General features: G+C 43.1%; 1 long non-coding RNA gene across 1 annotated transcript in view; it reads right to left on the bottom strand.

The window, feature by feature from the left end:
- LOC149366460 (uncharacterized) overlaps positions 1–21,037 on the bottom strand; it is a 70,944-nt gene extending 49,907 nt beyond the window's left edge. Inside the window, exons 1-2 of the long non-coding RNA XR_016285441.1 lie at positions 21,004–21,037; positions 15,425–15,466 (exon numbers count right to left, since the gene is read on the bottom strand). This is a non-coding gene — a long non-coding RNA (uncharacterized LOC149366460). The remainder of the gene's footprint in view (positions 1–15,424; positions 15,467–21,003) is intronic.
- Between the last annotated feature and the right edge of the window lie 4,109 nt (positions 21,038–25,146).

The following is a 25,146-nucleotide window of genomic DNA, read 5'->3' as shown; positions in this document are numbered from 1 at the left end:
GAATGAAAAATGCTCTTTCATCACCTGGACATCACCTCACGATTTGAAATAAAATAATGTGTGACCTGTAAATTAGTCTTTCGTTGCTCCTGTTGCACCAGAAAGCATGTGGCCATAAAAGTTTGCAATCATTCTTGACTTACGGAGCTTCATTTACACCTGGCCTCTCACGTGATTTCGCCTAGAACGTACAAAACGGAATCTCAAGTTTTGTTTGTTACTTAAAATGTACATTTTCAGGTTCAGCATTAAACTGCAGCCACTTATGTTGCTTCATGTAATCATCTACACTGAATCACTAAAGTTATGTGAGGTTTGAAGCAGCGAGGTAGGAGGATGGAACTCGAAGTATGGTGCTCTGGCTAATAATGTACGCTGTGATCGGAGGAAGTGCAAATTACTTTCTAAATCGGAATCTCTTTCTCGTTTCTGCCAACCAGTTAATTAGTTTACTTCCGCTACCAGGGACGCCGGAATGAACGGGTCGGCACAGCACGTGGACCAGTAGCGTTTCCCCGCCATCGAAATGCACCCACCGCTACAGGGGTCGAACCCGCATCTTTTGGGTCAGCAGCCGCACACCGTAACTACTGAGCCTCCACGGCGCCAACGAAAACTCTCCTTCTTACTGCAGGATACGCATTTATAATGCTTTCTTCTAATGCTTTCAAAATGCATAAAAGCGTTTAGAAAGCTGATCTTCCATTTGTTGCTTCAAGTAGAAACACTTGGGGCTCTCTCTTCGCCTCGATTGGAATATTTAAGAATATACAGAATGTTCCGTGCGGTGTTCAAGTGTATTTCAATGGCTACACTTCTAATGATTAGCCAGGTTTCGAGCCGACGGGGGTAGCATGGGTGTGCGAGGCATAGATGTGAAAAAAAAAACTAATATATACGTTACGTGCTCACGTAGAAAGAGCATCAAACCTCTCCTGGTCCACGATTGAGTTTGTCACCGGTTGTAACCGGTTTGAGTGTTTGTCACGAACAGGATTGAGCCTGCATCTTATTACTGAATAGTCACTCGAGATAAAGTCGTTATTTTACTCTAAGACGTAAACACATTTTAGAAATCAAAATATTGTGATATGTTCATTATTCACGTGTTTTGTACTTTTTAACATGTTGCATGTGCACATAAAAGTAAGTAATCGCGCTTGCTTACCGGTGCTTCACTTACACCTGGGTTTTCAGTTGGCCTCTCCTAGAACGTATAAAAAGGTGCAGCCAGTGGAGTAAACTGTTTTAACATGAATCTGCGACATAACATGGTGGTGAAACCAATGTGCGCTGCATCTTGTGCGCGTGGATATAGTATCCTCAATAAAAGCAAACCACCTCTATGTTTTTAACACGGTGCTTTCTACCAATTGCTAGAGTGTTCGTTTAAAACTGATTTATCTGTGCTTAGCAATCTAATATTCACACGAGTTCCTTTAACTCTTAGATATGACATCATTTCGATGTTGAAATAATATCTGATATTTGTGTTCGCTACGCCTCGCTTGTGCTGTACCACAAACAATGTGCGCACAAAAGGTTGTAATCACTTTTCGTTACCAGACTGATTTACACGTGATATCTGAGAGGGACTTGCCTACAACCTATAAAATGGCCCAGAAATTGCGTATGTTTCTCAAACATGCGTAAACAGCTGCAGTGTTAAAATTCAGTAAGGTTCAAGCTGTCTGGAGTATCATGAAGCGGCGTGGCATGAAAGTACCGAAAAACATCGTACTCTTCACGTGGCGGGCGTTGATATCACATCTTGAGTAAAAAGGAACTTCTTTTGAATTGCCACCATCAAGTAGTGGGTTGGTTAAAAGCTAAATGACTGTCTTTTATTTTTCAATTGGGTTAAGCCTGTTGTGTGTAAACGGTGCAGGCAGGGGCCTATTATTTTTATTTCCTTTTCGGTTGCCCCAACCTATTCAATGTCCTTACTGTTCCGGAATATTATTAGGAGATGCTGGATGTTATTTTCGGTTACATATGACCGCATGACTTCTGAATAGAACAAATGCGTAATTTTATTATGTGCGTTGGCATTGTATTGATGGTGTATCATTAATTAGGTGCATATAATAGTTTCTTTATCGCTATTGCTTACCGGAGATACATTGGCAACTGAGTTCCCACATTGTTTCGCCACGAAATCGTAAAAACTCTACTAGTTGTGTACCTTGCCTCATGTGTATATCTACGGATGCAGTATCAAAATTCATTGATGTTTAAAGCTTCCAGGAAGAGCGTGGAACTATGTGGCACAACGGTGCTCATACGAAGATTCGCTTCGGGTGGTGCACGTGGCAATAACATTTTACATAAATGCGAACTCCTTCAGAAAGTCGGCTGGTTGAGTGGCGGTCGTAAGCTACTTTCACCCACCATGCCTTTCCGGAAAATTAGGGGGCGATATTTTAATTCATTTTAACTTAGACATCATGACACGGTTTCCACATAAAAATAAATATATACCCGGTAGTCATGAGCAGTTCATGGGTACCACAAAGCATATTCGTATAAAGATGTGTAATCGCTTCTGCTTACCGGAGCTTCATTTGCACTGGGATTCTGTGTTGGGGACACCTAAATTGGGTAAAAAGTGTAGGTAGTTGTGTACTTTGATACATGTGTACATCCATAGATGCAGTAACACACCTCAGCGATGTTTAAAGCGGCCAGTGGTAGTGTGGAACTATGAAGCATAAGGAAGTTCGTAACAAGATTCGCTCCACATGGTGATCATAAACATAACATCTCCGAGAAAATCGGACCTGTTTAAGCGGTCGACCAACATGGCTGTGTGATGTTCATAATCTGAACTCTCCTACCTCTGCATTCCAGAATATTCTTAGCAGACATTACAGGTTGCCTTAACTCAGACATGAGGGCATGGCTTCGAAAAAAAATAACGAATATGTCGAGCAGTCACGCGCTGTTCATGTTTACCGCAAAGCATGTGTGTATAAAAGAGTGCAGTCACTCTCGCTTACCGGCGCTTCATTTGCACCTGGGCTTTCGGTTCAATTCAATTAGTATGGCAAAAAATGTACCTACTTGTGTATCTCTCTTCATGCGTATATGTACAGATGCAATATAACGTTCAGCGATATTTAGGCCTAAAGCGTGCAGGAAGAGCATGGAACTATGACTTCTCAACGTGTCGACACCAAGGTGAGATGCATGTGGTGCAGTTGCACGTGGTAATAACATCAACCATAACAGCCAATGCCTTCAGAAGGTCGGCTAACCTTGCTGAGTGATGGCCGTAACCTGAAATCACCCACTTCGCCTCTCTAGAATATTAGCGGGAGATATTATATGTTGTTTTAACTGAGACATCATGACAGTTTTCAAATAAGAATAATGAAAGATACCCGGTAATCATGTCCTGTTCATGTGAACAACAAAGCACATGCGTATGAAAGTGTGTAATCGATTTGCTTACCGGCGCTTCATTCTCACCCGAGTTCTCTGTTGGTTTCGCCTAGAGTGGGCAAAAAGTGTAGCTAGTTGTGTACCTTGCTACATGTCGACATCTACACATGCAGTGTCAAAGTTCAGTGATATTCAAAGCTTCCAGGAATAGCATGGAACTGTGCAGTGTAATGGTGTTGATACGAATATTCGCTGCACGCGGTGCACGTGGCAGTAACATGTTCCACAAAAGCAAACCTCTTCAGAAGGTTGGCTGGTTGAGTGATGGTGGTAATTTGAATTCATCCAGCTTTGGCTTCGTGCAATAGGCGTTATTTTAACTCAAACATCAGCACATGGTTTCCAGATCAAAATAACAAATGGCAGGACTGGTAGTCATGCGCTGATCATGTTTACCACAAAGGATAAGTGTACAAAGATGTGTAATCGCTTTTGCTTACCGGAGCTTCATTTGCACCTGGGTTCTGTGTTGGTGACACCTAAATTGGGCAAAAAGTGTAGCTAGTTGTGTATTTTGGTACATGTGTGCATCTAAAGATGCAGTGACAAAGCTCAGTGATGTTTAAAGCGTCTAGGAAGAGCATGGAACTATGTAGTGTAACGGTATTCATACGAATATTCGCTACACGCGGTGCACATGGCAAGAATATTTGGTTTCGTTGGTTTATGGGGTTTAACGTCCCAAAGCGACTAAGGCTATGAGAGACGCCGTAGTGGAGGGTTCCGGTAATTTCGACCACCTGGGGTTCTTTAACGTGCACTGACATCGCACAGTACACAAGCCTCTAGAATTTCTCCTCCAAAGAAATTCAACCGCCGCGGCCGGGATCGAACCCGCGTCTGTCGAGTCAGCAGCTGAGCACCATAACCACTGAGCCACCGCGGCGGCGGTGCAAGAATATTTTCCACAAAAGCGAACCTTTTCAGAAGGTCGGCTGGTTGAGTGATGGTGGTAACCGGATTTCACCCACCTTGCCTTTCCGGCATATTACCGGGCGATATTATACGTTATTTTAAGAGAAGACATAATGACACAGTTTCCAAATAAAAATAACGATTGGCACGTCTGGCAGGCATGTGCTGTTCATGTGTGCCACAAATCAGATGTGTTCAAACGTGTGTAATCGCTTGTGCTTACCGGAGCTTCATTTGAACCCGGGTTCTCTGTTGGTTTCGCCTAGAATGGGCAGAAAGTGTAGCTAGTTGTGTTTCTTGCTACATGTCTACATCAACACATGCAGTATCAAAGGTCAGTGATGTTTAAAGCTTCTAGGAATAGTATAGAACTATGTAGTTTAACAATGTTCATACGAAGATCCGCTGCACGCGGTGCACATAGCAATAAAATTTTCCATAAAAGCGAACCTCTCCAGGAGGTCGGCAGGTTGAGTGATGGTCGTAACCTGAGTTCATTTACCTTGAATTTCCGGAGTATTTGCGCGCGATATTTGACGTCATTTTAACTAAGACATCATCGCCTAGTTTCTAAACAAAAATAATGAAATATATACCTGGTAGCCGTGCGCTGTTCACGGGTACCACAAAGTATATGCGTTTGAAGGTGTGTAATCGCTTTTGCTTACCGGAGCTTCATTTTCACCTGAGTTCTGTGTTGGTGTCACCTAGAATGGGCAAAAAGTGTAGCTAGTTGGGTACCTTGCTATATATGTCCATCTACAGCTGCAATATCAAAGCTCAGGGATGTCTAAAGCTTCCAGGAAGAGCATAGAACTATGTGGCATAAGGGTGTTCATACGAAGGTTCGCTGCATATAGTGCACGTGGCAATAACATGCTCCACCAAAGCGAAGTTCTTCTCGTGGCTGGCTGGTTGAGTGATGTCGGCAATCTGAATTCTCCCAGCCTTGGCTTTCCGGTATATTAGGGGGGGGGGGGATATTAGGCGTTACATTAACTCAAACAGTGATCAAGGCTTCCGTATGGAAGCCGAAACGTCTTCGTCTTCATATAAAACAAAAACCTTTTGGTCGGCGTTCCTTCTATTGACTTCATGAATCTTCTTCCCGACCAGACGAGTTTTCGTCGTACGTTAGATTTCAAACATCAGCACATGGTCTCCAGATAAAAATAACAATTGGCATGAACGGTGGTCATGCGCTCATCATGTTTATCACAAAACATATATGTACAAAGATGTGTGATCACTTTTGCTTACCGGAGCTTCATTTGCCCCTGGGTTCTGTGTTGGGGACACCTGGATTGGGCAAAAAGTGTAGCTAGTTGTGTATTTTATTACATGTGTGCATCTAAAGAAGGAGTAGCAAAGCTCAGTGACGTTTAAATCTTCTAGGAAGATCATGCAACTATATAGTGTAACCAAATATTTTTAGGGGAATCCCCCAAGGTGGAGAAGATTTGTAAAGTGTATAGTGTAACGCTGTTCATACGGAGATTCGCTGCACGCGGTGCACGTGGCAATAACATTTTCCATAAAAGCGAACCTCTTCAGAAGGTCGGCTGGTTGAGTGATGGTGGTAACCGGATTTCACCCACCTTGCCTTTCCGTAATATTACCGGGAGATATACGTTATTTTAAGAGAACATATAATGACACGGTTTCCATATAAAAATACCGAATGGCATGTCTGGTAGGCTTGTGCTGTTCATGTGTGCCGAAAAATGGTATGTGTTCAAAAGTGTGCAAAAGCTTGTGCTTACCGGAGCTTCATTTGAACCCTGGTTCTCTGTTGGTTTCGCCTAGGGTGGGCTACAAGTGTACCTAGTTGTGTATCTTGCTGCATGTGTACATATATATACACATGTAGTGTCAATGCTCAGTGATGTTTAAATATTCCAGGAAGAGCATGGAACTATGCGGAGTAAGGGTGTTTTTATGAATATTCGTTGCACGTCGTGAACGTGGCAATAACATGTTCCACAAAAGGAGACCTCTCGAGAAAGTCGGCTGGTTGAGTGATAGTCGTAAGACAATTTCACCCATCTTGCATTTGCAGAAGGCTAGCGGGCGATGTTTTACGTCATTTTGACTGAGGCATCATGACACGGTTTCCAAAAAAATAATGAAAGATATACCCGGTACTCATGAGCAGTTGATGAGTACCCCAAAGCATATGCGTATGAAGAAGGTGTGTAATCTCTTGTGCTTACCGGAGCTTCATTTGAACCCGGGTTCTCTGTTGGTTTCGCCTATAGTGGGCAAGATGTGTAGATAGTTGTGTATCTTGCGATATGTCTATATCTAAACATGCAGTATCAAAGCTCAGTGATGTTTAAAGCTTCCACGAAGAGCAAGGCACCATAAGGGTCAAGGGTGTTTATACGAAAGTTCGCTGCACGGGTTGCGCGTGGCAATTACATTAAGGTTTCAAACTGGGCTGGCTGGTAGCTCACATGGTCACACATAATTGCTGTTTTAAATTGACTTGGGACTACACAGGGACGACACAATCACACACCAGTGTTTGTGTCGTACATGTGTCATTTCAAAAGCGCAAGTACATGTGACCATGGCAATAACACGTTCCATAAAAGCGAACCTCTTCAGAAGGTCGACTGGTTGGGTGATGGTCGTAACCCGATTTCATCCACCTTGCAGTTCTGAAATATTACCGGGCAATATTATTCGTTATTTTAGCAGAATACATCATGACACGGTTGAAAAATAAAAATAATGATTGGCATGGCCGGTAGTCATGAGCTCTTCATGGGTACCACAAAGCGTATGCTATGAAGGTGTGTAATCGCTTGTGCTTACCGGAGCTTCATTTTCATCTTGGTTCTGTGTTGGTGTCACCTACATTTGGCAAAAAGTGTAGCTAGTTCTGTATATTGCAACATGTCTACATCTACAGACAGAGTATCAAGGCTCAGTGAAGTTTAAAGCTTCCCGAAAGAGCATGAAGCTATGCGGCATAAGGGTGTTCATGCGAAGGTTCGCTGCATGTGGTTCACGTGGCAATAACATTTCCACAAACCGAACCTCTTCATGAGGTCGGCTGGTTGATGGAAGTTGGCAATTTGCATTCACCCACATTGCCTTTCCGTAATATTAGCGGGCGTTATTTTACGTCATTTTAACTCATACATCATTACACCGTTTCCAAATGAAAATAATGAAAGATATAGCCTTTAGTCATGAGCAGTTCATGGGTACCAAAAAGCATATGCGTATAAAGGTGTGTAATCGCTTGTGCTTACCGGAGCTTCATTTGCACCTGGGTTTTGTGTTGGTGACACCTGAATTGGGCAAAAAGTGTAAGTATTTTTGTGTCTTGGTACATCTGTACATCACAAATGCAGTACCATGCTATGCTCAGGGATTTTGAAAGCTTCTAGGAAAAGCCCGGAACTGTGTTGTTCAACGGTGTTGAATCGAAGGTTCGTTGCACGTGTGCACGTGGCAGTAACATGTTTCATAAAAGCGAACCTCTTCAGAAGGTCGGCTCGTTGAGTGATGGTAGTAACCTGAATCACCCACGCTGCCTTTCCGGAATATTAACTGGTGATGTTAGGCGCTATTTCACCTCAGACATCAGGACATGGTTTCCAGATCGAAATAACGAATGGCATGACCGGTAGTCATCTGCTGAGCATGGGTACCTCTAAGAATATGTGCTGAAATGTGTGTAATCGCTTTTCCTTATTGGAGCTTCATTTGAACCCGGGTTCTTTGTTGGTTTCGCCAAGAGTGGGCAAGAAGTGTAAGTAGTTGTGGATCTTGTTACATGTGTACATCTACACATGCATTATCAAAGCTGAGTGATGATTAAAGCTTCCAGGAAGAGCATGGAACTATGTGGCATAACGGTGCTCATACGAAGATTCGCTTCAGGTGATGCACGTGGCAATAACATTTTCCATAAAAGCGAACCTCTTCATAAGGTTGGCTGGTTGAGTGATGGTCGTAACCTGATCTCACCCACCTTGCCTTTTCGGGGTATTACCAGGCGATATTATACGTTATTTTAACAGAAGACATCATGACACGGTTTCCAAATAAAAATAACGAATGGCATGGCCGTCAGTCACGAGCTTTTCATGGGTACCACAAAGTATATGCGTTTGAAGGTGTGTAATCGCTTTTTCTTACCGGAGCTTCATTTTCACCCCGGTTCTGTGTTGGCGTCACCTAAAATGGGCAAAACGGGTAGCTAGTTGTGTACCTTGGTATATGTGTACATCTACACATGCAGTATCAAAGCTCATTGATTTTTGAAGCTTCCAGGAAGAAGCTCGTAAAGCTCGGAAGATGCTGGTAAAGTCGCCCTCCGCGTTCCGAAATTCCAGGGGGAGATATTAGACGTTCTTGTTCTCATGCATCAGGAGATGGACACGACATAAAACTAACTTGTGCAATGTTCGTTAGTCACGCGCTGCTCAACTGGGCTAGTTGGAGAGTATGCATGTTTGGACAAAAATCAGTCCGATAGAAGAACGAAGTGCGCAAGCCATTTCTCTGAATTGCTTTTTCAGTCGTGTTTCTCTTTTTCGTGCGTTTTATTTCATGTGTTCTTTGCTATTCAGTTTGTACACTTCCTATCAATAAGTTCAGTTGTGAGACAGCGCATGTCCATGTTATCTTTCTTACGTCCAGTTCTTTTTTCGCGTTGTTTTTTTTTTTCAAACATGCATCGAATAATGCTACTCCGAGATATTATTACCTTAACTTCCAATAGGTGGCTCACCATTGCGGTGAGATGCACAACGTGCAGTTAGGAAGAACGTTTGCAGACGTAGCAAAGGAAGAAGACAGGGGCTACGGCCTGCTGAAGACAGCAGCGAGGAGATACTTTCCACTCTCACCTCTACTGTGCCGTCTCGGGGAAGTACACGGAAAAATCTATGGTGACCTTTGCGTTGCCTTAAGAGCAGAATTCGATAGCAATAGATTGTCGAATACCGATTTCGATCCATTTTTGAATTTGCCTGATCTGGGCAGCAGCCTATGTTTGCTTCAATTGCTCTTATGTAACCTCGTGGTGTCATACCTGCCTACCTGTCATACCTGTCGGGAATAATTGCAGCAAGCAATCTGCAGGAGATGTGCTTGTCATTTCTATTGCAGACTGTGTTTTAAGCTTTGTAGACTTCATATGTGACTGAAATTACGGCTTTATTGCCATAACGTTGCAAGAAAGAAGAATAAAATGTGTGATGTTTGAAAAAGGTACGCCCGGAAAGAAACATTTCTCGAAATGAAACTCAATATAGCTCGTAGATTTTCCTTGTTCCGTATATCTTTTTTCGTGTTTTTTTCTTAGCTTGTGTTCCTAGCAAATTTTCAGTGTATGTTTCAATGCCTGAAGATTTGATTAGTGAGAGCTGCAGCAGAAAATATGAAAATGTTCGTTCATAGTGTACATGTTGTGGCTTACCGGTGCTTCAGGCTTCTTTGATGGTTCGGGTTGGTCTGTCTAAACGTTTAAACAAAAAAAATGTGGCTTTTTTTTCGCTCTACTGAAGACTGCACATGGTACTGGCATCCTCACAGCCAATCGCTCCCAATTCAGCTGCTCGCTAATTTTCAACAAAAAGCTAATAGTCTAATATAGCTTCACGGTAGAAAGCTTGTGAAAAAAAGATGGTAAAGTGCGTAATAACAAAGTAATTAGTTTTTACATATAATTACTCAATACTAATCAATTACTACTAGTAGGAAAGCATATAATGAAAGTTAATAATATTGAATTCAGTGTTAGGATAGACTGAAATATTTCGGCCTATCCAATCAACCAATCGTAACTTGACTAGTTAACTTGACACAATCCAGTGCTTCTTCCTCAATTAATACTCACGCTATGTTTTCATTTGAAACCGCATAGAATGCCATTAATTTACGGTCATAAAAATGAGAAATGTGTGCGAGCATCGCAGAAATTGGCGAGTTACATGATAAGTAGATTTTAGATTTCCTGACTAACGCACTGCTACAGAACGAGCATCGCAGTGAACTCTAACTTCCCTCAGTTAGGTTTTTGAACGTAATCAGGCGTACCAAATTCGGCACTTTCTTTAAGGGTATCGCGAATTTTCTCAGATTTTAAGACGAAATAACCTTAAGCGTCCGTCTACAGATAGAATAACGTCGTCGCCATCATTAACACGCTTATGATTCTGTTTTGAGGTCGACAGCTTTTTTCTGGAAATCAGAATTACATTCCCGAGTGTCGCGATACGTGCTGTCTTCCTTCGCCTACATGACAGGGGAAAGACTACTGCACTGAGAACTTTTTTATCTGATTTTTTAGTTTCACTAGCCCAGCGAGGATTTCGGCACCACATCTGTTTGCAAACTTCTCAACCGAATCCCGAACTTGAGATTATTTGTTGTTTTCCACAATCAAGACATCTTGTGCCCGTCACTCCACTAGTCCAAGCAACAACTGCTAGTAAGTTAACTTTTCGGACTTGATACCTAGAGGAAACTAAGGAATGAGTATCACTTATGGGTAGATATAATTTTCAACAGAGCTGAGATAATAAGCACCAATGATAAAGCAGTTTAAATTTCCTTTTGCATACAATTGTTCTCTTCAGAAAATGCGTAACTTTATTGGTAACTTTCACAGCATTAACCATAGCTGGTTAATGCTGTGAAAGAAAGCTGCTTAGTGCAACGAGGGCTTTTTGTCACGAAGCTATTTTCAATATTATTAGTCCATGCCTTCCATCGGTTGAGAAAAAAACACACTTTACACCAACTTGTGTTAAATGAAAATTAAATGGCTATATTTTTCTGTCGCAGCTGCTAACCCACTCGCGCTGTTGATATAGGTACGAATAGATTAGAGTGGCTGCATAGTACTTCAGGTTACTCCAAGCATAGTTTATGGATGAAAAAAAGACAATTATGGCCCGCAGGTGGCTAGCAGCCTTGAACCTGGCCGGTTAAAAAATTTTCACTCAGCTTCGAAAACCTGAGGGCGTATTATCGTTTCACAGGGGTTGCGAAATGAAGTTGCTACAAAAAGCAGGAATCGTACAGTTCCCGTCATTGTTTCAATTAGCAGTGTTCTTCAATGAGGTGACTTTGAAATGTAAAAGTGCTGTATGTATGTACAGTAAATGTAGTGTGATATGTGTTGGAGAAGCTCACCGTAGGCCTCGTGCTCGATGTCTGATGCCCCTACAGCATTCGGCAAAGATGAAAATAGCACTTTCAGAACAAGAAATGGGAACGCATTTTGTACTTTTAGTAACTGAGTAACTTTCTGCAATTGCTGTATGTTGTCTTGCGAGCAGTGTTGCTTGAATAAGGGAGATTAACGAACTGCAATGTTCAAAAAAAGGTCTTTGAAAGAATAGAAACCGTACTGAAACAGCAATGAGAGAGAGCTTGCTGTTCTGTTGTTCCAGTAGGCAGCTGCACTAATCTTTCTGATATTTAAGAGTGCCATTTGAAATGTGTGCTGTAGAGCTAGGATAGATGCTTTTTTTTATTCGACTGCACATGTGTTCACTGAAAGCAGCAATTTCGTGTAACATTTGTGATTAGGAGCATAAATGTGTAATTCTAGCACGGCCAGCTGTATTTTTTTCATTACCATAAAATCCAAGCACGCCACCCATTCTCACCACATATGTAAGACGCGTGTAAAAGTTTCGCAAACGTATGTCGCAATGGTGCGCAATATAAAAAAACACATGCAAAGCATCCGCCAGTCTACATGGACCTCTCCCGGGGCTTGCCGGACAGGCATCGAGGAACAGAGAAAGCTAGCTTCGAAGGATGTAAGAGCCGCACAAAGGTTTTGAGCGTTAGCTTCAATACTCGCTTTACTCAAGGTCGCGTTAGTATGAAACACAAGGTCATTCACGTGGGACCAGTGAGTGGTGCCATTGGTACACAGACTGTGGACCACCTAATTGGCGCAGAATGTTCGGAGTGGTATGAAACGATTTAACGCGTTAAGGACCATAATATTACTAGTCCAGCCAAAGCGTACCTTATCATAGGAATTCGCACCGACGCCCTTTGGTTTCCTAAACCGTGACTACTTGAAACTTCAAACGCCCATTGCGGCCAAACTAATTGACGTAGGACATTCGAAGTGGTGTCAAACGATTTGGCGTCTTGCGCTAAATACGTTGGCATCAGAAAACTAGATATCCAGATATAACGAAAAGATTGTTCACGATATAGTGAAGATGGCTAACGTAGAAATATCCGTTCCATATTGCTAACGCTTGATACTAATACGCTGCCTCAGCGTTTTGCTGTTTTCATATCTCTGGCCTGCTTCTCGAGGGTAGTGTAGATGCAAATGCTGATTGATAAGTCTCGGATCAATTACTGAACTATGCTTTCGGGCAATCTTAACATACTTCGCACATTTCTTGAGTAAGCTACAGTGCTGAAAACACTCTGTGGCTCTGGAGACCCTAACCAAGAGACACAATTGGGGACACTGTTCTTTAAATATTCGGGGTTCCTTGCTGTTATTCCAGACAGCACTATAGTACACTACCACATCTTCTATTGAGAGATTGGTGCTTGATTATCATAAATGAGATGAACATCACATAGCTAAAGATAGGGAAAGTGCACTCTACAATTTTTTTTTGTGAGCTGCTTGGTGAGTCGAGACAGAAACAAATGATCGGCGGGCCATTATGTTGTTAAATTTTATTTCTGCTGACGGCATTCCGACAAAAAGTACTCTAGTGAAAACACTTTTACGGCTGTTCCGTTTCCATTTTAAACGCACTAAAGGAGCCATAATATCGGTTTTAAAAAACTGGCTTCGATATTCTTGAATTTCATTCGTTGATAGCATTTGTACACGTAAAATTATTTAATTAGTATCAGTAGTAAGAAGTGATGCCGGCTGTGGGGTTGAAATGTGTTGAAAAAACTTCACGAACAATCGAAACAATCGAAGTCAGTACTTTCCGGCCAGGTGTTACTACAATATGCAAAAGTAATTCTGTAGTACTTACAGCGAATATAAATCCCCATAAAAAAGTGCTTTTTGCTAGCCTGCCTACTAGAAAGTATTGAACGGCATAAAACTTAGACTTGGAGAGAAAAGCTTTGCGCCGATATACAATGGTTCCGTGCCGACAGGCGAGGTGGCATTTTCGCACCAACAGCAAGCAAAACATCAGTGACTGCACTGATATCGCCGTGAGCGATAACATGTGGACCCAACCGGTATCCAGACAACTAGAGCAAACAGTCGCAGAAAGGAAAGAAACATACCACGCGCTGGTACCCCAAGCACGAATAAACTCGCATGAGAGCCGCCTTTGTAACGACGCTTCACCGATGCTTTTACGAAGAAGCTCTCGCGATGGCTTCCCAGCGGTTGTGCGTGCCGCAACCCTCTGCAGGGCTTTTGGTTTTATTACAAAAGCCATTTTCTGGGTAGCTTCATTTGATTAGCCGATAAAGATTGCTGCAGATGACGATGATAAGCACACAGCCCCTAACACATATTTTTGTGCGTACGCTTTAGAGGAAAGCTTTGTGCGTGCCCTTCGAGGAAACGGCCACGAAGATGGCAGTTGAAAGTGTATTAACTCCTTGAAGGCTTCACGAAAATAACGCATCGGACAATGTACAAGGCGACTAGTACGCCACGAATGCACGAGCGTCGGCTAGCTGATGCTTTTCTTTCCGAAATTATCATGTTTAGTACCCACGCTTTCAGAAACCAGAAGACCATGATCATTAAGAGTGCATGGCGGGAAGCACTCAACAAATCGTTCGTTGCTTTGCTGCCCCAATGTGCACGACGGCTCATTACCCCCACTGGTACTCCTCGTTGTTTCAAGGAGAATTCAACGCTTTGAGAATCTTCCGAAATGAAAGCTTGCATGTCTAGTCTGCAGTTCAATTCACATATGTCCACTTCGTGCAAGCCTCTTATAAAACAGTCACCATGGTTACGTATTTAAACCGTAAAAAAGTGTTAAGATTTCTTTCCGAAGCTTTCACGCCAAAGTCACTCTAAAAAATGGCATGGCTTAGCTTAAGGTTAAGCCTAGGATGCGAAGCATAGTTTTGCGGTCTGGCGAGCCGCCCTCTCCCTGGCCGACATCTCGCTGCTCAACTGACTCAACGAGTGCGGCGCCTTTTGCGTGACGTCAGTATCTCCTAGCGGTAGGAGCGGGAGTTAGGCCGCCGGCGGAGGCTGCGCGTCCGCAAGCGAGCGCACGAGGCCCCAGCTTTCACAGCTCTTGTGACGTCATATCGCGTGGTGCGCCGATGAAGGTCAAATGGTAGCTACGCGGCCGTGCGCGGCGCAGCAAGGAAGAGCTCGGTTGTGCGAGTAATATGCTTCGCATAAAAGAACCGAGGAGAACGAGAGTAAGCTGTTCTCTAGCGCACAAACTTATTAAAGCGAAAGCTCTACTGGCCTAGCAGGAGCCAAGGTCACTGGGAGGTCCCATTTGACCTTGAAGAGGAGGAGCGGTGGGGGGTGTGTCTCTCATGTGACTAACCACATGGTTCGCGCAGCTGCAGCCGCGCGCCCGCCGCCGCCGCTGCGCCGACCGACGTCTTACCAGCTGTGGTCACGTGACTAGCTACATGCCGCCGTTCTCTTGAAAGGCAAAGGCGCCACTCTCGCGTGCGCCTCTGACAGTTTCTCGCTATGGACGAAGAGAGGCGGTCGGAGCCGACGTCTTCTGGCAGGCGGCGGGCCGAGTCTGACCACCCGGCTGACATTGCCAGCCATGCAAACAGCATTTAATGAAGCATCACGGCATAATAAAGCTTTCGCTTGTATATCTAGGCATATCTGAGCTAAGCCGCAGAAAATTTTTCATATCTTAAGGTTGCAGAGTAAACGGACTCTTACGCTCAGAAGAAAAGAGGAAAAGCAAAACTTCCGGAGATGATGTAAAACAAACAGAAGACCCCTGCCTGTTCTCTCGCAGACAATGTGCGCCAAAATCAGCTTCCGTACGTTGTAGAGCTTATACTCCGCTTGCTATGAGTGTAGCTGAAAGAAAACCCTGTCCGGTTGATGATTACCAATGACGTGCCCACTTACCGCCGGCGTTTCTGTTTTCTCACTCGGCCTCTTCGTTGGTCCCTGGAATATTCAGAAATGAGAACAATATTCAGAGTAATCCGACAAACGCCTGAACATAAATCTGTTCGCCGGCTGAAGAGACAAGCTGAATGATTTTTCTCAGTCCACATTGGAGTACATCAGAAGTGCAAAACTAAAATTCTGGCTTTGAAAAGAAACGATGAGGTTTGCAGATTACTGTCTGCCTAAATATGCCACGCTGTATAGTTATCAAGGCAAACTATAGGTTTGCAAGTGTGCCTTCATTAATTATTCCGATGTAAAGTACCTCTCCCGAGGTCCTTTTGAAGCAAGCTATTCTAAATCTTCATGGTTCGAATAGAAAGTTGTTGTTTCGTCATTATAATTTGAAATAGTCTTTTGCCGGTACATAGTTGACCGTGCAATACACAATACAAATACACAACAAACTTGGTAGTCTGCTTGATACTGTTTGTTGAAAAAAACATTGGCTGCCTAGACCAGACTGTCTGATCAAGAAACAAAAGGGATAATCTAAAAAAACGGATTAAAAACCTTTTTCAGTTATTTTTTTTCACTGGCAAGTAAACAAATTAGGTAGCCAAAACACGGCAAAGATGCCATTCATCCCGATCCGGGCCTACGGGCGAAGCTCTATGAATCCATCTTTTAGGTTTTGTTACTTTTTGATGTCCCTCTTTGACGAGACATCTCTGTTTGGTGAGAGGTGAATGCTAATGTTGGTAACGGTTTGACTGAGAGTTCCTGTAGATCAAGAGCGTTCACGGCATAGTTCTGAGCAAGAATTGTTCTTTCTCCTGTTTGAAACTGTTGAGCATCGAGTGAAACATCCATGCATGTCCCATGTACAGAGAAATCACCGCCGTATACTATCTCTGCGGTAGTATATCATAACAGTCTTTGAGTGTGGTAGTGAGGTTTGGGCAGGTGCAAATGTCCTTCATGCAAAAATAACGAGTTGAAAGTGGTCATGGTGTTGGGTGCGTGAGCAACAACAAGCAAGGTGACAGTTCTTTGAAGTGTGGCAACAGTGAAGTGCTGTTTTGCTTAGCGTAGCACATACACCCATGAAATGTGCAGTGAGCGAAAAATCCTGTTTTTTATTGAGCACAAAAGCCGCGAAAAGTATAGTGAAAATTTAGTCGAAAGTAGAAAGTGATTTTTATCATGGCTATGTTTCGTATATAAACTATGTCCTGTGCAGCACGGCTTTTTGGGGGAGTATTTAATTGCAGTAAGAATGGTGACCCACAGCGGGCGCTATATGCCGTAAAGCTTCATATAGGATACCAGGAAGGTACCACCTGAAGCATCAACAAGAATACAGCGATCGCGGAATTCATGCAAAGCAATTTTTTAGCCTCCCATGAGCGCGTCCCTTTGGTTCCTGCTTCCTTTCGGCGCACTAGTGTTTCGCACTCGCTGGTAAAGCCGTCCTGTTGATTTACGCGTTCACAAAGCAAACGCGACCTCGCCCATACATATTCTTTTGGGTTGCATGCCACCGACGTCTTCTAGGGAGATATACGGCACTAACACGTTTTTTCTTTAACTCATACCCAAGTACTTCTTCGAAGCGAAGTTTCTTTCTTGCATGTTTCCTGACTTTCTGTGTGGAGGGTAAAGCACATACGCGCTTTGAATCCCCTCTCAGTTATACACCTAAAACCTCCGGCATAACAATATATCCGGTTTTGAGCCCAGATTCAGTGTGTCTCTCGTTTTAAGCGGTTTGTACCGGTATGCACTATGTTACAAAACTAAAGCGAACACTTTTAAGGGCGCTAACAATTCGATTATTATTGTTAACTGGATAACCGCGCAAGGCTGATTAACCCACGCAAGCACTGCCAGCAAACTATGTAATGTAATAACACTTTGGTAGCAATGCTAGATATATAAATGCGCGGCTGTCGTGTATGCCAGAGGGCTATATGGCTTGATAAGTGCGTTATATTGTGCATCGTGTACAGTGGTTGCCAGTCATGCATGATGCTCTCTGTGGTTGGGAAGGGGGTGTGGCTGTGAAGGTTTCGGGATATATGTGGACGTGTCGTGCGAAGCGGAAGACGCGGAAATTCAGATTGAACCAAGGCAAAGCCGCCGACACGTTGAACCAACATTTCGAGAGGTGGGTGGTTGATTTGTGATTTGTTCAACACTCGTTAATTTCCCAAATAGCAAGCAATTTTGAGATGAGCGAAGCACATAATTTGTATTGAAGGCTGAAAGGGATTGTTTTTTTGTAATATTCTAATCTAGCTGAAAATCTAACGGATCATAATTGAAAAGTAAGCTACAAAGCACCTTCCGTTTAGGTAAACCAGTGCCTCGAAAAGCGGACAGATTTCATGTGTGTGCATTCTGTCTTAGTCGTTATCATGTCATCCAGAGAAGTCATTTTGAATGTAACAGCATGTGCGGTAAGAAACATTAGATTTATTCCGTCTATTATACAACTTTAGGTTGTAAAAATCTGCTTCCTTCTTGACTAAAAGTATTCCAACAAAAATTCAGCTTCGGTATGCAGCCTTTCTGAAACTAAACATTGAGAACTAGTTTGAACAGCTACAGCCGTGAAATTTCGTGTCCTTCTTCGATAAGAGATCATGCAGGTTCGAAAATTAGCCCTGGCGTTTCCCACAAGTTAAGAATTTTATCTTTGTATGAGATTATAATAGTTGTAAACAGTTTAATGTCCGATCAATTGTACAATACTGTTTTAGTCAGGTTGCCTGTAAAGGAAAAATATTTTTCGCCTCAAAATTGTGTTTTGTCTACGGTGTCTCAAACCGAAACGCCTTACCACAGAGCCTGAGTATTCAGTTTGCTAGCAATAGCTATTTATAAGTATCTGCGCTTCAGTAACACAACAATATGACCGGGGTTCGATTCCCGAGCTCGGCCAGTTTCCTTCTCGGTTTTATTTATTTATCTGGTGTGACTATAAAGGTTAATTAGGCTACTTGGTTAAGTAAGCAATTAACTAAACTCAGTCCCACTTACTTCGAGCATCACTATACGGTCCCTTTAATTGGTTGCGTGGTTAGTAGCCAAAGTACATTTGGCCCCGTTTGAAATTCGCGCACTGTGACGTCACGACCGTTCCGACCAGTTGAAATGCGTGACATTTCTGTCGACAACTCCTGCTTACAACGATGAGGTATTAAAGGCTTCCGCCTTAATAAAACTCCAATCTCCAAGCCTCACACTCGCTCGGCGCTGCCTTGGTTCGATCCGGCCTCCAGCGTCGGCCCGGTGTGAAGCGGTACTTCTCTGAACGCACACCACCCTACGAAACATTGGCTCACCATTTCGACGATTTGCGTTTCCAAGTGATCGCGCTGTGATTTGAGCCGACAAATTCGAGTGGAGCACTGTGTGGAATTAAGGTGGAAGTGGTTGTGAACAGTTGTTTTCATGCTAGAGTTGACGATGGAATTTTGCCAGTCTAGGGAAGCCCGTTCTAAGAGGATTCTGGTGTGGGCTAGTTGGCTCATACTTTCTACAAAACAGATTAACGCAGCGCAACGAACGAGGTCAGGTAGAAGAAACACGAAAGCCCGCTGAGCGCACAGAACTGAGTACAGGTGATTGCGAACCCAAGTAAAATTTGTGGACTATCAGTGGAATGGAAATTACAGCCCTGTGCATTCCGAATACTAAGGGCATCTTTCCCGTCTATCCAGTGGCTAAAAAAACCACGTTACAAGTGGACACTTTATTCGCACCCAGTTTCAATTGCTCACTAGAGGAGCGGGGTGGGCGGGGGGGGGGGGGGGGGGGAGGGGGGAGCAGAGCGCATTGAACACATCCGTCCCGGCAACGTAAAACAGTAGCGCCTTTCCAACGCTGGGGTGGAAAAATGTTAACCGTACCGGCTTCCGTGCTGTAGCCTTGTTGATCCGAAACGTCAATATTTTTTGTCTTTTTTTCGGTTGTGACATGAATTACTACTCCTGCAAAATAGATCTGGTCGCACCTTAGATTTGACAACTGTACGGAAGTAAGCAAAATGATACAGTGTGCTACACTGATATCGGGAATGAATGGGAGCCGCCATGCATGCTACTTTCAGCAGCATGCCGAATCATGAGGCATACTTTATCGACAACGATTGGCACAAATTGAGTACAAAGTAAATCATATTACTTATTTCAGACGGTGACAGCTGCATGGAATGCGGGCGTATAGCGAGTTAACAGAACCTTGAAGCTTTCTCAAGGCTTTTAAGTTAGCCTGGCATAATTCCATCGTGTTTGACACAATGAATTAGACTGCGTGTTGATAATACGTGTGCTCGTGCGTTTGGCGACGCAGTAACTGCCGGAACCTTACCGGTCGTGTCATTTTTGGTGGTCTCTCGCTCCTCTTTGTAGATCTGGTGTACTGTGTGAACAGGTATGCACTTGCTGAGTCTTTCATTTGTAAGGAAAAACTTGATAAATGTGCCAAAGCAGAAAGTACATGTGCCCATAAGTAAGAAAAGGGTCAGCACATAAACAATACAGCACTGATATTTTGTAGTAGTGTGAGACAACATCGCATTTCCTGTATCACTTGAAAAAGGATTCATTTAAGGCTTTTTAAACTCTTTCTACCGATGTTTTTGGGGGTAGCTAGATGCAGCCTGAAAGTGTGCAGTCGTTTGACGGTGACATGAGATTCCAGAGCAAAGACTGTACGGAGCCACCTGCCGGTGGCTCCGTCCAGTCAGAAGAACATGAATCAACAACAACAAGAAAAGCATGGCTACACTAGTGCCACCTACATCCCATTTGCAGAGTAATAAACCTGACGTGATAACCTTCGCAAAGCTAAGCATGAACACTTTAAGAAAAAAAATTATACAGTAGGAAGCGTTCAAAGAAATCGTAAAAATGGTGCAACAATGTGCAACATAGGCCATCCCCTTCGTTCATATCAGGCGAATCTTGGTGCTTGAAGCCTGATTGTCTGCATTCGCGTGCTGATGTTTAGCTCTCTCCTGGTTCGTCTTATAATAGCTGCACGATACTACTGTTAGTTTCTGGTCACCTTTCCATCATTTCAGACTACCTTGTGCAAGGTTCTACGTTGTCATCTGCCAACTGTCATCAAGAATTTTGGTTTTATATGTGGCTACAAACCATTTTTTTTATTTTTTGACATCTCCTACAGCTCTCCAAAGGGATTCAACGTTGATGCGGAGTATTTGCGTCTGCACTCTTTTGTTTATGCCAGATATTAGCTACGTGCTTGGTCCTCACAAACACTGTCATTAAATTACTACGATTCTGTGACATATCCAAGCTAGATTTAAAGCAATTCATTCATAATTTTAGCGATGTGCTCTTTGGGCACGAATGATGGTGAGCCCCATAGCTCAACGCTTTTTTCCCTTGATCTTCCTGTCATCACCTTTACTCTTACTAAGGAAACGAGATCCAAAAATTATTAAACTTGACGCATTAGTCACACATTCTAAACAATATTCACATTATTGAAATCGAAAACAGTGTCATGAACGGGTGAAAATTTAAGAACAGAATTGCATGTCAATGCATTGTACTCACTGGTGTGATCGGGCTAGGTGGTGAAGGTCCCGGCTGTGAAAAAGAAAGGAAGGTTACGTGGAACGTGATCCTTTAAACTGTATATAAGCCTTAACTACTTCGAGGACTAGAACGCACTGCAGTGTTTTCTTCTCTCGCATTCTATGGCAGATAACTACCTTCCAAAGAAACCTCCATTTATTCACTTTTTAGAGCTTTGATAGTGGCAATAGTTAGTCTCAGCGGCGCACAAAGTTTCTTCGTTCCAGCTTTTAGGTAAATTTAGAAAGCAGCGAATGCAAATCCCATCTTTATATATTTCGCTTCCCAATTTGAGCGGCGGAAAAAAAATGTTGAGAGTATCAATATTTTGCCCTTGGATACAGTCCACCGATCCCGTGTACAGAGAAGGTCCTCGTGAACAGGAAGCCTAAAACAATTAAGAAGGTCAGATTTCAGTCACCATTAACAACTGATTAACAACTGAGAAGGCAAGCGTAGCGGTTTGTGGCAGAAAGTTAGGTGGGCGGGTGAGATCAAGAAGTTTGCGTGGATACGGTAGCCACAGCTGCCAAAGTACAGGTTTGATTGGAAAAGCAGTGGGCATAGTCAGGCTGATGATGATGAACAACTGAACTTGAATATAAGCCGTACTGCTTACATCTGACATGACTAAAATTGGCTGTTTCAAGTGGCTGTGCTCGTAACATTGTGGTATAAGTTTAAGTTACGCATACTAGACTACTTATTGCGGGCTTTATTCAGTGCTTAGAGTTATAGAGAGCACATGAACATTGTTTAGGTAAGATGAAGTCGCATAGGATCTTCTTCGGGGTAACGAGTTCTTTTATTAAACAGGTAGCAGCCACCCATGGGATGCCGTACGGTGGATATTGTTAAGAAAGCAAGATGCAACCAATATATGTCCTACAGTTTAAACGGCCTAGAAGCCAAGTTTTTCGCACAAATGTGGTTCAGAAGAAGGTCTTGGTTTTGACAATGATGAAAAGATGCTTTCTGATTTTTAGTTTGGGCGTTTAGAGCAATAAGCTGTATAAGACTGTTTTAATTTCCTCCTGTAATATCGCAACTGCTCACTAATTTAATTATACACGAAAAAACAATTAGGGAGCAGATTTTCTTAGCTTGCTTTCGATATACGATGTAGCAACGCCGACTGCTCCCGACTGCAAATGGGCATCCAGCTGTATAGGATACTCTAGGGAGATTATGACCTGATAGAGAAAAATCGCTGCCAATCAGAAAATCTTACCCGCCAATTCTCTATAAAAGGAAAAGAAGCACCTTGCAAAGGTTTTCGACGTTCTGGTAACAATACTTTTTTTTCTAAGAACCGACTACCACGCACCACTGAAGAATGAATGGAAGCACGTGCCTTAGCCTTCAGTAATTCACAGCAAGAAAACAACTATTTTTTGCTTTCAAACTTGCAGGAGAGCAGTGTTCACGAAATGAATTAGATCGCATTTTCACTCTTGCGCATGAAATGGTCAGCTTATCTATTTTAGGAGAAATAAAGAACCATTTCAGCATTCGACGTAACTGGTGCTGTACATTCTGGAAGAACAGCGTGCGAAGGCTTATTTGAGACAATCAGTTTCTCACCTTCTTGGATCCCGCTTTTCTCGAAAATGAGAGTTCGATAAATCTATGCGCTGCTATAGCCCCTGCCATTGAATACCATAAAATTCCGCTGGGTGCCTTTATCCCGACTAACAAAAATGGCTGGGAGAGGAGGCAGAACTTACCGTGCCTGGAAAGAAGGAAAACAGAAAATGAGCGGTCAGGTAGCTTATTATACAGTTTGCGCACAGTTCATTGTATAAGTTCATGAAGTATCTTTATCTTAATCCTTATGTGCATTAACTTCCTGTACCTAATTACCTCCCGGTATGTAAATTTCAGTAATAATCACTTGTAAAATGCTAACCAAACATGTAGTATGTGTAATAGAGTGCATTACAGTTTTCAACCGTAAACTTTGGCACAAATAAACACAGGAACAATCATTGTGTTTTGAACATTGCTTTCCATAGTGCTAACTACTAATGGCGTGCGAAAAGGATCTAATTGTGAGGCTTCGCACTTTGATATGCGCTTTGATATGCGCAACAGCCACTGTTCCTTTTAAAGCTTCAAAACACTGTTCAAGACTGCAGACTTGTCATGAACGCCAACATAGGTTAACTTTCAATGTCCTAGGGAGCAATACCATGCAATTTCGTGAAAGCATTCGTACCAAGACTCTACAATTCTTTAGGCTAGTGCAACTCGTTTTGATAGCCTGAAAATTCGTGCAGTTTCGTGCAGATACTTCCTCGGCTTATGTGGGTTGTACGTACCGCCACAGTCGCACTCAATGACTCCAGTATAGCACGTCCACCGTAAGTTGAATGGTATGCACCAAAATTCTGTTTGGAAGAGTAGGCTGCCAGGTGGTCGTTTCTTTTCTTCTGAAAAGATAACAAGAAGACGGAACGTAAACGAAACGCATTGGACCATCATGTTACGGCTGCCAAGGAGATAATGCGAAAATTAATAACACGAAAATTGAATTTAAGCATCGCACCTGCCTATTTGGAGCAGGCATTTTCAACCCTTCTGCCCAAAGAATAAATAAAAAATGTAGACAGAAACGCGACATTCACTATAGCAAGGTAGGCCTATTAAAACAGGCGACCGAATTGAAAGTACTGAAGACGCACCTAGGAATTCTCTAAGATTTAGCAAAAACGCCGATGAGATTCCAATATGAAATGCTATGCGTTGAACGAGCACTTCTGTGCTGCCTGTTTTATGCATAAAACAGCTTTAAGCTATTCGTACTCAAATTTTTTCTGGTGGCTTCAAGCTCCGGCGACCGCTCTGAAAGCTACCGGAAATGCGTCATGTTTCGCCTCAGCTACACGCAATTACTTGCGGCAGCGAGGAGGGTCGTGCTCCGACTGCCAAAGTCACACTTCGTGCTAGTGGCTATATGAAAGATGGCTTAGCCCGACTGGTTGGTGCATGTTGACGGAAACCGATTGAATAGCGCTAAGACACGACGGAAAAGAATAACACAGACACAAGCGCTGACTCAAGAGTCATAGCTATGACTCTTCTTGTGTCCCGGCTGTGTGGAGTTTGTCTGCGCGCAGTCTTTCATGCTTTTTGTGTTCCTGTCGGACGATGTCCTGCGCAGTTTGCCTTCATGTGAATAATGTTGCTGCTGTCGAACCACCTGAGTGACTTTTCTGGTGTTATACTCTTGCATTTTTTCTTTTTTTTTTCAGTACTTTAGCTGCATACAGACCCCAGATCCCAGTACGGTGCGTTTTCAGGTGTAGTAAAGAAGTTTTTGGTCAACTGGTGCTCATTCCTTTCAAATCGATTTCCCAAGCCATGCATTACATCATGTCCCTGAAATCTCGTCGAGGGACAAAAGGCAAATTGGTGGAGAGAGAGAGTAGCTTGCTTATCCCGCCCCATCAAATTTTTGCTCTTTATCGCTCGGATAGAGCGGTTCTGAGGAGAGGGAGAGCAAGGCTTCGAGATGTGCTTTCATAAGAAAAAATTTACGAGGAACTTTAGCGGCTAAAGTGGTGAAAGGCAAAAGCCTGAGTACTGCATTCTGCAACGCGATTGTTCACTTCACATTCTATTGGTGCATTAATTAACTGCCAATTAATGACGCTTAATCTTTGCCTTTAGGAGTGGAACGCGACAGCGTGTTGTAGCGCTGCCAGGGAGTCCACGGAACGCCACCACCCGGTCGGCGCGATGCCTTGCCCTTTGAACGCAACGCTTTTGGTGTGAAGAAAATGGCTCTGTAATTCTCTGTCATCTCGGTGTACACCTGAACCGCACCGTACAGGAAGGGAGGAAGTGGCAGTGAAAGAAGAAAGAGAAAGAGGGGCCGTAATGAAGAAAATGGAAATTGTATTTGAGGAAAGGAAATTGCACAGTAACTGCCTCACATATTTCGGTGGACACCCGTCAAAATTCTCGCACATTGACGTCACGACCATTTCGACCAATCTGAAACGCGGACAAATTTGCTAACACGTCTTGGTCACGACAGTATGAGCCATTAAAGGCTTTCACCTTAAAAATTAGAGGTGACTGCGGTGACGCGCATTGGCAAAATGCAAAAGCATTGAC

Source organism: Amblyomma mixtum, chromosome 1 (assembly GCF_055824585.1).
Source record: "Amblyomma mixtum isolate Tamu chromosome 1, ASM5582458v1, whole genome shotgun sequence".
NCBI lineage: Eukaryota > Metazoa > Arthropoda > Arachnida > Ixodida > Ixodidae > Amblyomma > Amblyomma mixtum.
Note: the sequence above shows the minus strand (reverse complement) of the source record. Positions and strands in the feature narration are given on the sequence as shown.